Below are 14,051 nucleotides of genomic sequence, written 5' to 3' on the forward strand. Positions count from 1 at the left end.
AGAGTGTTGCCTTTTAATCATGGTTAGGGGGCCGTAATTGATAGTGGGACGAGAGGAGTAATTCCGTGTGCATTTAATTTTTTCACGCTGCTTCCATAAAACGTGTTCGATCCCACTGACATAACCGAAGAATTAGGAAATAAGGTAAAGATGATAAATTATCTGTTAATCTTTGGGAGAGTATGCTCATTAATTGCTTTTTAACTGTTGTCAAAATACCTAACAAATAAATCAAATTTAACACAGGACCTTGCTTGGCTTAAAGTCCAGTAAACTTTTACACACGTTCAGAAGCGTACAACCAGAGGATGAAGTATATTAATGGAAAGAGGCATGTGCACATGACACAGTGTCTAAGATTATAGATAATGGATTACGGTACCTAAATCATGGGCTACTCTTCTCAGTACAAACAAGCATTATTGTCGTGCCCGTTACTTGGTCCCTGTCACTAAACTTGACAACAGACAGGTTAACAACAGAACAAGGTCATCAGTATGGAGTTAAAGCATTTAACGTCTGTGTCCAGCAGGGTGATGCCAGGAGCTGCAGACTGCTCTATCAGTGTGGCCAGTGCTTTTACAGTATATGAAGAGTGTTGAGTTGAGACTGTAGTCCTGTCTCACTCCTCTGCCTGGAGTGAAAATCCTTGCTGTTACTGCCAGTCTTTGCACTGCATTTATTGACAGTGTACATTGACTTAATAATGTTGTAACTTTATCTTTCATGCAACTTGAGCTGTAGACATTTGCAGAAGGGTGCATCATTACATACTGAATTGTTGTACTCTACAAAGCATGTAAATGTTTTGTTGTCCTTTGTTGGGCTCACGTTTTTCACGAGAGTAAGCAAAGTGTAAATTTAGTTGCAGGTGTGATGTTAAATGTTTGGGCATTAAGAATACCGCAGAGCATCTTTCCCAGATTACTGCCTACAAAAGTCCCCCCTTATTTATTAGAGTGAAATTTGTCACCACTTTTGTATATTGGGGTTATAATTCCAGATTTAGCAGAAATTATCAGATCTCTGGACTAAGATGAGCAGTTTTTGCAAGACATCATACGGCTTAGGGCTGTTGTGTTTCAGCATCTTGTAATTGATGCTTTCAGGCCCACAGGCTTTCCTGGAATTGAGTGTCTCATGTTTGTCCTGAATTTCTTCTGGGGTATTTAGTACATCTACTATAGATGGGATTGGCAGTTTTTGATAACTCTTTCCAGTACACAAAGCTTTTTGAGGATGATCTTTTGCGGCTAGCTTCAGGTCATTGTTTTACAATTCTGTGATAAAGGTTTTTGAAATAAATTACCCAGATGTTACTAGATTGCATAGCCAATTCTTTCTGCTTAGAGGAAGCTGTTTCCAATATTCCCATATGATGTTTTCTTCAGTAGGTTTGTGAGTCTGGGTGACCTGTACACACATGACACCTATTAATTTCTCTCTGAGGAGCTATTTGTACTACATTAGCTGGAACAGGAGCTCAGACAGCATTTCACAACACACTTTCCCTGTAGGGTTTCTCTGTACTGTACCGCTGTACCCCAGCAATGATTTACAATGTTGAAATAATACAAATTATTCCTTTTTTGAATCTTACAGTAATTTCTTACCTTATGATTTCATGCATTAGAACTTAAATTGAGTGTTTTTGATTTTCTGTGATATGAATAAAATCACACAGCTTAGCAGACAAACATGATAAAAAAATAATTCACTATACAAATGCAGAAAATAAACTGACATTTGTTCAAAACTGCCAATAGGGGGACTCAGAGTAAAAGCTACGAGTTGTCTACAGTACAGTTGCAATGAAAGAAACTTCAAACACACATAAAACAATTCAAGTTTAAAGGAAGCTTTGGTACACAGGTATTGCCAAATCATCTGTATAAAGTGGATTGGTGTTACTGCATATTTGCAGTACATGGAATATTTTAATGGACAATACAATACAGCACATGCCAAACAATTTAGCCCAATATCATACAGAATTTCTATTATGTCCTCCTTCCTGTAGGACATAATATCCTTTTCTCTTGCTAATACATTGATTTATTGATTGATTGATAAAATGCAAAGTCTCTTAGCTAAGAGATGGCTTCTGGATGAGCTGTGTTGAGGGTGTGGGTTGGGCAGTCCTCTAGAATGTGCTGTGTAGTCTGTTTTATCCCACACCAACAAAAAACAAAGTCCCTGAGGTCTTTGATGATCTTATTTGTGATTTTGATTATTTTTCTGATCTTTCTTCTTACACCAAGACAAACTCACTAATTAAACCTGTATGATAATTTACTTTTCTATTTCTTTTTTGTTTCAAATTCATTTTTTTCAATCAATAAAGCAATTATTGCATAGGGTTGGCACACTGGCCTCAGTGGTTAGCATTGCTGTCTCTCAGCACTGCAGCCCTGTGTTCATTCCCTGGGCTGCTTTCTGCATGGAACGTGCATTTTCTTCCTGTGTTCATGTGGGTTTTTTTCTGGGTGCTCTAGTTTCCTCCCACTGTCATCAAAGACATGCTTGTACTGTAGGTCTGATAAAAAGATTTAAACTTGCTACCAATTTCCTATTGAGAGATACAGTATAAGAGCAATAAAAATACACCTTTTGTGATCTCATTCTAACAGAGAAGTGTGTTTTATTGGTATATGATTTGATCGATTAATTTGAAACAGTGGTATTTCATTTTAAATTGTGGACTGTACATTATGTGGTTGAAGTTTTTAATATACAGTTAGAAATTTGCAGTGAGAAAAGTGCTCATTCCTTCACTTATTTGATTAGTTTTATTTATAATTCTTAATATTAATAATACAATGCAGTTTACAAAAGGAGGTGGCTAGTGAAAAAGCGGGCACTCAGGAGATTGCATTGTCAACTGTTGAACACATTTTTAAACTGGCAGACATCCTTAAAAGGAGGTCAGACTGGTCAATAATTTCAAAAGAAGATTCACCACATTCTCCCTTAATTTAGCACACTGTTCAGTTTCACTAATAGGCTAATCGTTGCAAGACTGTGGTATGCACTATTAAAAAATCTGAAATATAGATCTTCTCTACAAATTATAAGTAGGCTAAAGAATTACAAAGGCTACAGTTTGTATACTCTGTATGAGAGGTGATAATGTATTGATCAAATTGATTGTGATAAAAATAATCCACACCCATTTCACCTTTCTTACCACAACAGACATTTCATCCTGTTTCTTGTGGTATTACTGAAAGCACCATATAGACTGAAAATAAAGCAAATGCTGATTATTAATATTTAGTGATTACTGCATGATTGACTTTTCAAAGAGTCCAAGTGTTGGCATGGAGCAGTCAGTGCACTTCAGAGTTTATATGTTGTAAACTGTATTGGATGCAAAACAACTCCAGAAACTATTTCTACAGAGAGTTACTTGCAGTTACATTGACAGGTGATCATGCATTCAGTACATATCTGTAGTATATTTGTTTGTTTCCTTAAGGTTTTTTGCTTTTGTATTTGAAAGTTGAATATTTTATCTTCAAGAGAAGCCCTTCAGCAGCAGGCTGTTACAGGCCTCTTTAAAACATGCGACCACTAAGAAATGAACAAGAAAAGCTGCTAAATTAAGTAAATTAAGCAAATATTTCAACAGCATAGTTAAGTGTTTAGAGAATCAGAAGCAGGTCCTTGTTGTCTTGAGGACTTATTCCTCCTTCATTGATTGGCCGAATTGTTGGTGCCCAGGCCGATGATCAGCCTTGTTTAAGCGCTGGTCAATAGCATCCTTCGCAGCCCTTGCTAGCAAGGATTATTGATGATCCGGGTAAGTGTATACTACATCCCCTTACTCGCTTTTCTTTTTCCTGAAACAGAGGCAAAATGTTATTCACAGTTAAAAGGGAGATGTCTGCACTAGGACAATTGTAATTAATTTGATTGAGTAAGTAGAACAGAGGGCTTATCTGAAGTTTTTATGTTTATTTTTCACAATGTTCAAGATTTGAACTTAGAATCACACCAGAGCTCCAGTAACTCCATGTTAATATGAACAACTAAAAACTAAAATGTTCAGTAAAGACTGTGTGTGACAAAAGAAATTGGGAAGCACTGGTAGGCTTTGAAGCATCACATGTCTGGTACTGCTTTCCTAATTCACCCATTAATAGTCAATTTTAAGATATTTTCTAAAAGCTTATTTAGGACAGAATAGGGAGGAAGACAGAGAGGGAGGATCTTTTCATGCCCGTTGTGATGCATGAGTTATGTGATGTGTAGTTATGTGATAATACAAAGTGCTTTTCAATAGTGTCCTTCACACAGAGTGCCGATTCACAGGTTTATATTTGTCTTCACATGGTGCAGACAGGACCCTGTGAAATCACTGTTTGTTCCAAGGCTTAGGCCTGTGCTATCTGTTGCCCTCGCTAAGTGTCTGTCTACTCTTTGTATGATGTTAGCATCTTTGGGAGACAGCTAACTGTTCTTGACTGAAAGGGGTCTCTTCTGCGTATTTCACTTCCTCATGAGTAGCAGAATCTACAGCACTTTCTGTTGTGTTTTGGGGGTCATTGGCACTGATAGACATTTTAGATGCTGGTGTTTGAACTGCAGTATCTGAGAAGATGGGGATTTTCAGAGCTGCTGCCTTGAATGTCTAAGTTGCAGTTGTCTGTTTCCAGGTCCTTGAGAGGAGAAGGTATTTCCATTGATGTGATATTAGATTTTGAACAAAAATATTGTATTCTTTCTCCTTTGATAGCCTGGGTCTAGCTGTGTTGATTAGGGATACATACTTCCATTAATTTTTGGATCTATTATTCTTCCACATCACAGTGTCATCTGGGTTCCTGCAGCTCCAACTCTGGTGTTTCCATGTTATTCAGGATAAACTAATATACTGTAATATTGTAATGGTATATACTTCCTATTCAATACTCATGCAATCAAGACAAATAGATGCCAATAGCTAAGTATTAGCACATTATTAAATCAACAGATTCATTCATCAAATCAGAACAATTTCCTAAGAACAAACCTTTCATAATGCTTAGGCAATAGTAAAAATATATAAGTTTTGATGTTGTTTGATGAGTTTTGTTGTTTTGAAACACCCTTGTATATGTCCTGCTAAATCCTTTTCATTGTATTTTATTGGATTCAGAGCAGGGGCCAGGAGTCATGGAGCTTCACAGGTTAGTCCTGCTGCTTCACATATTTGCTTTTGCTTTTGGGTCTTGAGTTCAGATCTAGAATGGGGCACATTCTGTGAGGTGTTCTCACTTTCTATCTGTGTTTTCATTGTTTTTCTAAGACTGCCTTGGGTTCTCTTACGTTTCAGAAGTAAGCTGGCTAGGCTACTTGTTGGCTCTAACTTGTTTATGTGTGCTATATGGATATACGCTGTCCCAGTGTGGAGTTTGCATAGTTGTGGACAGAAGTCTGAAAAGCAGTCTCAGTACCTCCCCAGAGTTAATTGGAGAGCTAGGAAAGTGTTCTGTGTAGGGTTTTACATATACATATATTACGTATATATAAAAAGAGATATAGAAATATCCACAGCTGGTTTACATAGGGATATAGAAATCTGCACAGTGAAGAGCAGCTACTCCATATGCGAACATTTCCTACTTTCATTTACTTTTAGCAAAGATAATTGGTTCACATTGGATTCATTGCTTCTTAAAGGGATAATATGAGATGTTATGTCTGTACCATCTACTATTCCTTATTTACACCTGAATGTCTTTTACAGAAAGTATCGGATTCAATTTTTAAAAAGTAATTTATCCCCAGCCTGGTGTGTGAATTCTGTCCTCCTGACTGACACTTTATGCATGTTTTGGGGCATACAAATGTTTGTGCCTTCTGTGAATAAATAACTGTCATGGTTTTGAGGATGCTCTGCAGGAAAGTTTTCATTTCTGTTCTGATTCCAACCTCTAGCTGAAAAGGATTTCATTAGCTGATCTTACTGGCTTCTCCTTGCATTACTGACTTGTTTCTGCATTATCTCTAGTACCATTTCCATTGTTTTTTGTCTGGATCATTACCCAGTGTAATAACTATGGGGCTCCTAGCAGTTTATCAAACAGTATGTAGAGGTTCAGTGTATAGAACAATGGAATTATTAAATTATTAAATTATTACAATTATACAAAATAAACGTTTGCTTTGAAGTAAAGTATTTTGACAGAAATACAATGTCTTCTATCTGAAAATCTGTTAAGTGTTTATTCTGTTTTTGCATGACAAAACAAGCTGCACTTTAGCCCGATGTAGCACTTCCTCCCCTGAACTTACATGTTAAGGATCTGATTGCCAGAAGTTCAGATCCACCCTGTGAGAGCTCCATCAGTCCATGGCCTTGTGTGTTTCTCACAATGGTCTCTAGTCTGAAGAATTCCTTCAGTATTCCACATGTGTTAGTCTATAGCCACAGTTCCAGCTGTAGTTAAATAATGCTGTGAAAACTGTAAGCTCTAGTGGTGTAAGCTGTAAACTGCATCAGTGTGTGTTTACTGCCAAGGAACAAAAACTTTAAAAGTAGAACGAAGAAACACAACACTACTGTTGCACCACCTTTAGAGGAAGATCTATGACCTGATCTTTGACTAGGCAATATTCTTTAATTGTTTTAGGTGTAAATTGTTTGACCAAAATACCTCTGATACTTTCCGTTTCAAAACACAGTGAATGAAGGGCGAATCAAGGGTTTCAAAAAATCTTCTACCACACAGCACACAGTCTATCAGGGGCTATGAGAAAAAGATATAAAAAGATATAAAGCATTGTAAGACTTTGCTCATGATAATTTGTTTTCATTTTGTATAGTTTCTTCAGACATGCAAAACCACCAGATTTATTTTTTGCATTTACATTTTTGTCACTTAAATTTCGAAAGACACTGTAGCTTACATATCTGTTTCCCTTAAAAATCTTTTTTAAGGTTTCATAATGTTGTTGCCACACATTGCTGGTGCCCTGGGCTCAGTTTCTCAGGTGCTGTCTGCATGGACTTTGTATGTTCACCCCGTGTTTGCTTGGGTTTGGATGCAACCTTTGGGTGCTACAGTTTCCTCCCACAGTCCTAATAGTCCTAGTAAACTGGCTCTGGTGTGAGTATGTATTTGTTTGTGCCTTTGTGTGCCTTGTGATGTACTGGCATCCCATCCAGGCTGTGCCTTGATTTGTGTCATTGCTTGCCAGGATAGGCTCTGGCTCCTCTGCGACCCTCTGGCCGCCCTGGATAAAAATTGTTAGAAAATGGATGGGTGGGTGTCAGTGCTTCAGTCTTATGGTGAATGGAGTAGATGATCCAAAAACAGGAGCAATAATCAATCATATGGACTTGTCACCTGATAAAACTTAGCAACAGAAGGTACTGAAAGAAAATCTATCCATTTCAAGTCCCCCTATCTGTCTCACTCTTCATAACATTATGATATGAGCACAAGAGCTTTAGCTACTGTGCATCTGGTACTTTATCAGAATACATCAAACTGCAAAGGTATTCACACCCTTCCCATGAGGTTCCTTTTTGTTAAATTACAAATGATGTAGAGATACAGAGATTTTATAATGTGGATATAATTAAGCAAAAATTGAATGCTGAAACTGATCAAGTAGGGGTGAAAGAAGATAAATATCTGCAAAAACTGCAAATAATGGAAAAAAAATTATTGATCATGTCATCGTCATTGGAAGCAGGGAATACTTTTGCACTGAACTTTATTGAATAAATTAGACAAATGTGTATATATTTGCATGCATTTTGGGTCTATCCATTGTAGGAGTCTGCACTAGTATTTCACGTTCATGTCCTGTGAGTGTGTAATCAGTGATTTATGAGAGACCACATTGGTCTACAGTCCTGTAGTCTGGATCATGAGTACTTACTCTGTCAGAACGAAAGTGGCAGTGTGGTTGATGGTGATTCTTATACTCATTTATGCAGTGTGTTGCTTTCAAATAAAAGTTGAAGTAGACATTTTCCTGTTCAATCTAAAACAAAAAGTAAGTACTTTGTGAGTCTGAAGTTTGATAGTAGTAAAAAACAGAATGCTCAGATTTGCAGTAAGCAGAATTGGAGTTTGCATTCTGTACTGTTACACAATAGTGTTAGCAGAACTTATTTGCACAGATTGGACCATTTCTTAATGTATATATACCTAGTGACTAATAACCTCAGGAGACTCTAAAAACACAACAAATTTCAGTCATGCACACAAACTAAATTGGCCCAGCTATTTGAATTTTGTTTTAATAAATGCAGAGCACACTGTTACAGAAAAACTATAGTGGTGATCTCGATATGAAAAAAGGCAAACAATAAAGGCAGGAATTCAAACTATTAATGAATTTCGTCTTATATATATTATTTATTTATTTTTAGCAAAGAACATAATTCTATGTTTGTTTGGCAGACCACTTTGGATATTGGATAATGTATGTACAGTAGATCAGGAGTGTCCAATCCTGGTCAGTGTGTCTGCAAGTTTTCTAAGTCTTCAATTTATCAGCAGCACTGCCCATCCCTAATGTTAATAATAATAATAATAATAATTGCTTACACTTATATAGCGCTTTTCTGGACACTCCACTCAAAGCGCTTTACAGGTAATGGGGACTCCCCTCCACCACCACCAATGTGCAGCATCCACCTGGATGATGCGACGGCAGCCATAGTGCGCCAGAACGCTCACCACACATCAGCTATCAGTGGGGATGAGAGCAGAGTAATGAAGCCAATTCATAGAGGGGGATTATTAGGAGGCCATGATTAGTAAGGGCCAATTGGAAATTTGGCCAGGACACCGGGGTACACCCCTACTCTTTTCGAGAAGAGCCCTGGGATTTTTAATGACCACAGAGAGTCAGGACCTCGGTTTTACGTCTCATCCGAAGGACGGCGCCTGTTTACAGTATAGTGTCCCCATCACTATACTGGGGCATTAGGACCCACATGGACCACAGGGTGAGCGCCCCCTGCTGGCCCCACTAACACCTCTTCCAGCAGCAACCTTAGTTTTTCCCAGGAGGTCTCCCATCCAGGTACTGACCAGGCTCACACCTGCTTAGCTTCAGTGGGTTGCCAGTTGTGAGTTGCAGGGTGATATGGCTGCTGGCCATATGTTGGAAGTAGTTCAGTTTCTCTGCATTCTACTAATTACTACTAATTACTTACTCTACTAATTTTGTTGTTGGAATGAAACAACAAAAACAATAGTTTAAGTACAAATTATCTCCATGAATACTCAAGCAAATCATCTGCAACATAAGCATAATGGTGGCACAATGGTTGGCATTGCTGCCTCTCAGCTCTGGAGCCCTGGGTGCATTCTGTGTGGAGTTCATTCTCCCTGTGTTCATGTACTGTAAGTTTTGTATTGCAGTCAAAAGACAGAGTGATAGGTTAATTGCCTTCTGTAAAAATTGCCATTGGATGTGTGTGTGTCTGTGCGCCCTGTGATGGACTGGATTCCTGTCCAAGTTGTATCATGCCTTTTGTCCATTGCTAGTTTGTCTCTGGCCCTGTCCCCGACTGCATACTGTACTGAATAAAACAGTTAAAAAATGCATGGATAGATTATCTAAAATACAACAGAAAAATCTGAATCAGTTTCAGGGCAGAGCATATTAAAGATCAAAATCCATCTCAGCTGGGTTTGACCTGTTTAACAATTTTTAGAGCAGAGGACCTGTGACGTGAATTCCTGACCAGATTAGAATTCTTGGTAAATAATAAAAATGACCTTTAACTCAAACATCTGTAAACAAAAAATAACAAGTGAACGAAGTACAGACAAAAAAAATGTGTTCTATCCAGAAAGTTTGTTTTGGAAACCAAAAGCAAAAAGAAAAACAGGTCAAGTTGATTGTGGTGGAAAATCCCACTCATACAGTCAAACCCATCATGCTTTTATGCTGGCTGGCCAAACCAATTCTATCAGTCACACACAGAGGAACTGCCAGCAGCTTTTCTGAAATGTATTACTGCATATTTAGATTGGACACTCACAATTTAAATATATACTTTTAAATATCAAGACACATATGCATATGCATTTAAAGACAATATAAATGTGTTGAAGGTTCTTACTTCACATGTGAAGACACATTGAGATGGTGAAAATCAGTTTAAAGCTTAGGTTAGCAGATCAGCCACTCACAGCTGATAAAAAGAAAATGAAGACCCAGTGCCATGACACTTGGCAAGTTGTATAAAATGTTTTTCAAGACAGATGCATTGTTAGGAAGAGATTTGCAAAAAGGAACAAATAGACCTCAATGACACACATGTAAGTACAACTGAACAATGAATTTAAAGATAAAAAGAAAGGATTGACAGGAAAAAAAGTAGATACATCTCACTCTTGGGAATGTAACTCATACCTTTGGATCCTCTATGTTGCTGAAGAAATTCACATGGTTTATACTTAAGCGTTTATTATTAAAATGCTGGATTGCCAGGTCAATTCCTTTCTTGTAGAGATCAGGGAGTTGGTTGTAGTCCTGTCCCCCAGCTGGAGCCAGCAGGGCTCCTACAGTGATCAGCAGCACTGATAGCAGGCGGCTCATGTTCCTCTCCGCACTGGTGCAGCAGCAGGACTGAGGACTGAGGACTGAGGACTGTGGCCCCTCAGGTCCCCACAGCCTGCAGAACATTAACTCACCCTCAGGCACTGATCTCCCTGGACATGATTCCTGGCTCATAGGACTGAGCAGCTAGTCCTAAGAGCAGAGTCTTAGCACATTGTAGATGAGTAGTTTTAACAGCAAAGACTATTCTATAAAAATGTGTTCCCTGTTCATCATTTTGCTGCCAACTTTGATAGTAAAAAAATTATGTTGTTTGCATAAAGCCTTATCTAGTAACAACACAACAATATTTTGGATGCATGTACAGTACACTGAATGTTTTCAAAGCAAGATGTTAAAAAGTTAATGTTGTGTAATATTATGGAGGAATTTTACAATTCTTGCCATTCTTAAAATCACCATTGAAATTAAACTTTTTAAAGATTATACAGACACACCGTGTATTAAGGGTTCAGTCAGAGGACAAGAGGCCTCAACAGACAGTTTGTAATTTCCAGAATATCTTGTCTCTGATTTTCCTATAACTACTGTTGCGAGTGTTTTAAAACCTCTGCAACATAAACCTAATATAAACATAAACGTAAAACATAATATAAACATCTGGACAAGAGTATGTAATATCAACAAATAAGTTGTCAGTGTTTAATAATAATAATAACAACAACAACATTACTTTATTAACCCTTTACAATTTCTTGTATAAGGAATTATCTTTTCGCATACCCCAGCTTGCTCTCCATGAGACATATAGACAGGGAGAGAGCCTGGGGTCAGAGCGCAGGGTCTGCCATTGAACAGCGCCCCTGGAGCCATTGGGGTTAAGGGCCTTGCTCAGGAGCCCAATGGAGTAGGATTCCTCTGCCGGCTGCAGGATTTGAACCGGCAACCTTCCAGCCATAGGCGCAGATCCTTAGCCACAAAGCCACCGCTCCGCCCAGAATTAACTTAGTTCTAAATAGAAAAGGGAGCAAGTTTTAGTCTGACTGCTGGAAAAGAGAGGATCAGAAGCCTGATTTATTATGTTTTACATCAGAAAGAAAACCCATTCATCCATTTTCTAACCTCTTTATCTGATATAGGATCTCAGGAGAGCTGCAGCCTAACCGGCAAACAATGGGTGCAAAGCAGGGCACACACAGATACAGACAGACACACTCACACGATGGCCAGTTTTTCCAAAAGCCAATTAACCTACCAGTATGTGAATATAACATGGAAAGCAGGTAACATTTTACATGGAATTTAACTTTGTTCCTAATGAAATTATAAAGTTTATTTTGAAACATAGCAAAGATTTGTAATGTGATCTACAGTTAAGAGCTTTGGTTACTGTTCCTCTCAGGTTTAAGCCTAAAGCTCATGTTGGTCCCTCAATATATCAATAAAGGATTGAAAAGAATGCTTTTATTTTTTTATACAGCTGATGGCAAAGCAAAAAGGATGATTGTGTAATATATTTGGGATAGAGGAATGCTCATGAAATTAAGATTTCGGAACACATTGATTATGTTAAAAAAACTATTTATTAGAAGCTTGAAATTCTCTATTCTAAAGAGTCTAGAGGGTCTAAAGAGTGATGTGTTGATGTTATTTATGGGAATGCATCCAAGAATCAGTTCTCCACCCTGGACTTACAACAACCTATATAGATTTGTTTTAGGATGTCCTTATAAGACCCACTATTGCCTGTGTATTTGTATGAAAAACTTTAATGGTTATCACTTTTCAATGGGCGACAGCTGGACTGGTATCAGTTTATTTTAAATGAATTCAACTAAATGGTACTATTTATTTAAAACCATTTATATCAATAAAAATATAGGGTATTCTTTAAGACAATCTAAGTAAACATATAGTATTTTAATGTTCCACAAGGTTGGAATGAAAGGTTTTAACTATAAGACCAAATTATTAATTTAAACAGAGCTTATTTAGTTTATTTAGAAATGCACTAATTTTGCATTTAAAAACAGAATGTCATTGTAATTAAATTAATGATTAATTTTCATTTTTTATTCTAGATATATTTCATGGTAGTTATTTAGTTTGCAATTTTACTTTTGTTTTTTCTTCTTTTTTGTTCTTTCTTTTACAGTATGTGTTGTGATATTTGTGTTGTACTTGACCTTTTTTTGAATAAGTGTTGTATTCCAACTGTATATGTATTCCAACAGGATCACTTCATAATGAGATGGTGCATTTCAGGGGCTTATATACTGTCAATAAACTTTAAAAGAAAAAAAAACATAATTTTGTCAATTCTAGTTCAACTCATGATATACAGGTTAAATACCCTTGTGGACTGGCTTTTATCAGACAAACGCAAAGACAGTTATCAAATGTAGTATTGTATTTATTAGTTCAGGTGGGTAGCTGCGTCAGCATGCGTAGGCTGCAAAGGAACAAGTAATAGGTTTATTCCATGCTGAAAAAAAGAAGAAAGAGAACACAACGTTTCGGCCGTGGAGCCTTCTTCAGGTGTGAGAGAGACAGGGCAGTAGGCAAAGGTAAAGTAGCGGGAGAACAAAGGTTGAGAGGGAGGAGGAGTGAGAGGCGGGAGCAGGGGACAGAAAGAGAGGCCAATCAAGAGGTGTGAAGTCAGAATGGGTGCAGAGAGGTGTGAAATGAAACTTCCAATGAATGGAGAAAATTTAAAAGAACAGTAATCTGTCGTTAAGGGAAGGGAGAATGTGTGATCCTAGCTGCAGAATAATTTTAGTTTCGGTGGTCTTTCTGATGTATGAGTTCGGAAAACCGTCTTTGAGAACACAGACGGAGAGATAAGAGTGGTCGTGGCCGTCAGAGGTGAAATGAGAAACAATGGGCTTGGAGAGATCTTTAATCTTCACAGCCCTGATGTGTTCTCTGAAGCGGTCTCCGAGTCTCCTTCCTGTTTCCCCAATGTAGATGGCTGGGCATTTACTGCAAGAGATACAGTAAATAAGGTTGCTGGAGGTACAAGATGCTGTCTGGGTGATCCAGAATTGTCCTGAGGGGCCTTGAATGAGTGTGGTGGTGGCTGTGTACTTGCAGGTATTTATTGTACAAATACATGTACAATTTATTGTACAATAAATACAATACATCTATTGTATTTATTAGCCCCTTTTCAATGACTATTAAAGAAATAAAAAAGGAAATCTGTGTCTTGCATCTGAGATTGTGCCTTAATTTCACTGCTTAAACTCTTTTACATGGATGGGAAGGCCATTGTGTCAGAAAAGTAAATTCTGGTTTCTCATAGTGGTCGGCAGTTTATTTCTTAGTGTTGAAAGACTTCCTTTAATATAAGAGAGTGTCAAACCTATTTTGCAATACAACATCTTTAAATACAATTACATTGTACTTAGATATAAAATAACTTCGTGAAGCTACAGATGTGCAGGCAATCTGACTAGTGTACATTTTTCTTCAAATGCTTCTCTGCATCTTTCACTTCATACTGTAGGTGTTGAAGTAAATAAAAAAAAAAC

At 37.6% G+C, this 14,051-nt stretch overlaps 1 long non-coding RNA gene across 1 annotated transcript in view; it reads left to right on the top strand.

Annotated features, from left to right (window-relative positions):
* Positions 1–17: 17 nt before the first annotated feature.
* LOC107078232 (uncharacterized) overlaps positions 18–14,051 on the top strand; it is a 48,099-nt gene continuing 34,065 nt past the window's right edge. The window contains exon 1 of the long non-coding RNA XR_001479186.2: positions 18–144. This is a non-coding gene — a long non-coding RNA (uncharacterized lncRNA). The remainder of the gene's footprint in view (positions 145–14,051) is intronic.

This window comes from Lepisosteus oculatus, chromosome 6 (assembly GCF_040954835.1).
Source record: "Lepisosteus oculatus isolate fLepOcu1 chromosome 6, fLepOcu1.hap2, whole genome shotgun sequence".
Taxonomy (NCBI): domain Eukaryota; kingdom Metazoa; phylum Chordata; class Actinopteri; order Semionotiformes; family Lepisosteidae; genus Lepisosteus; species Lepisosteus oculatus.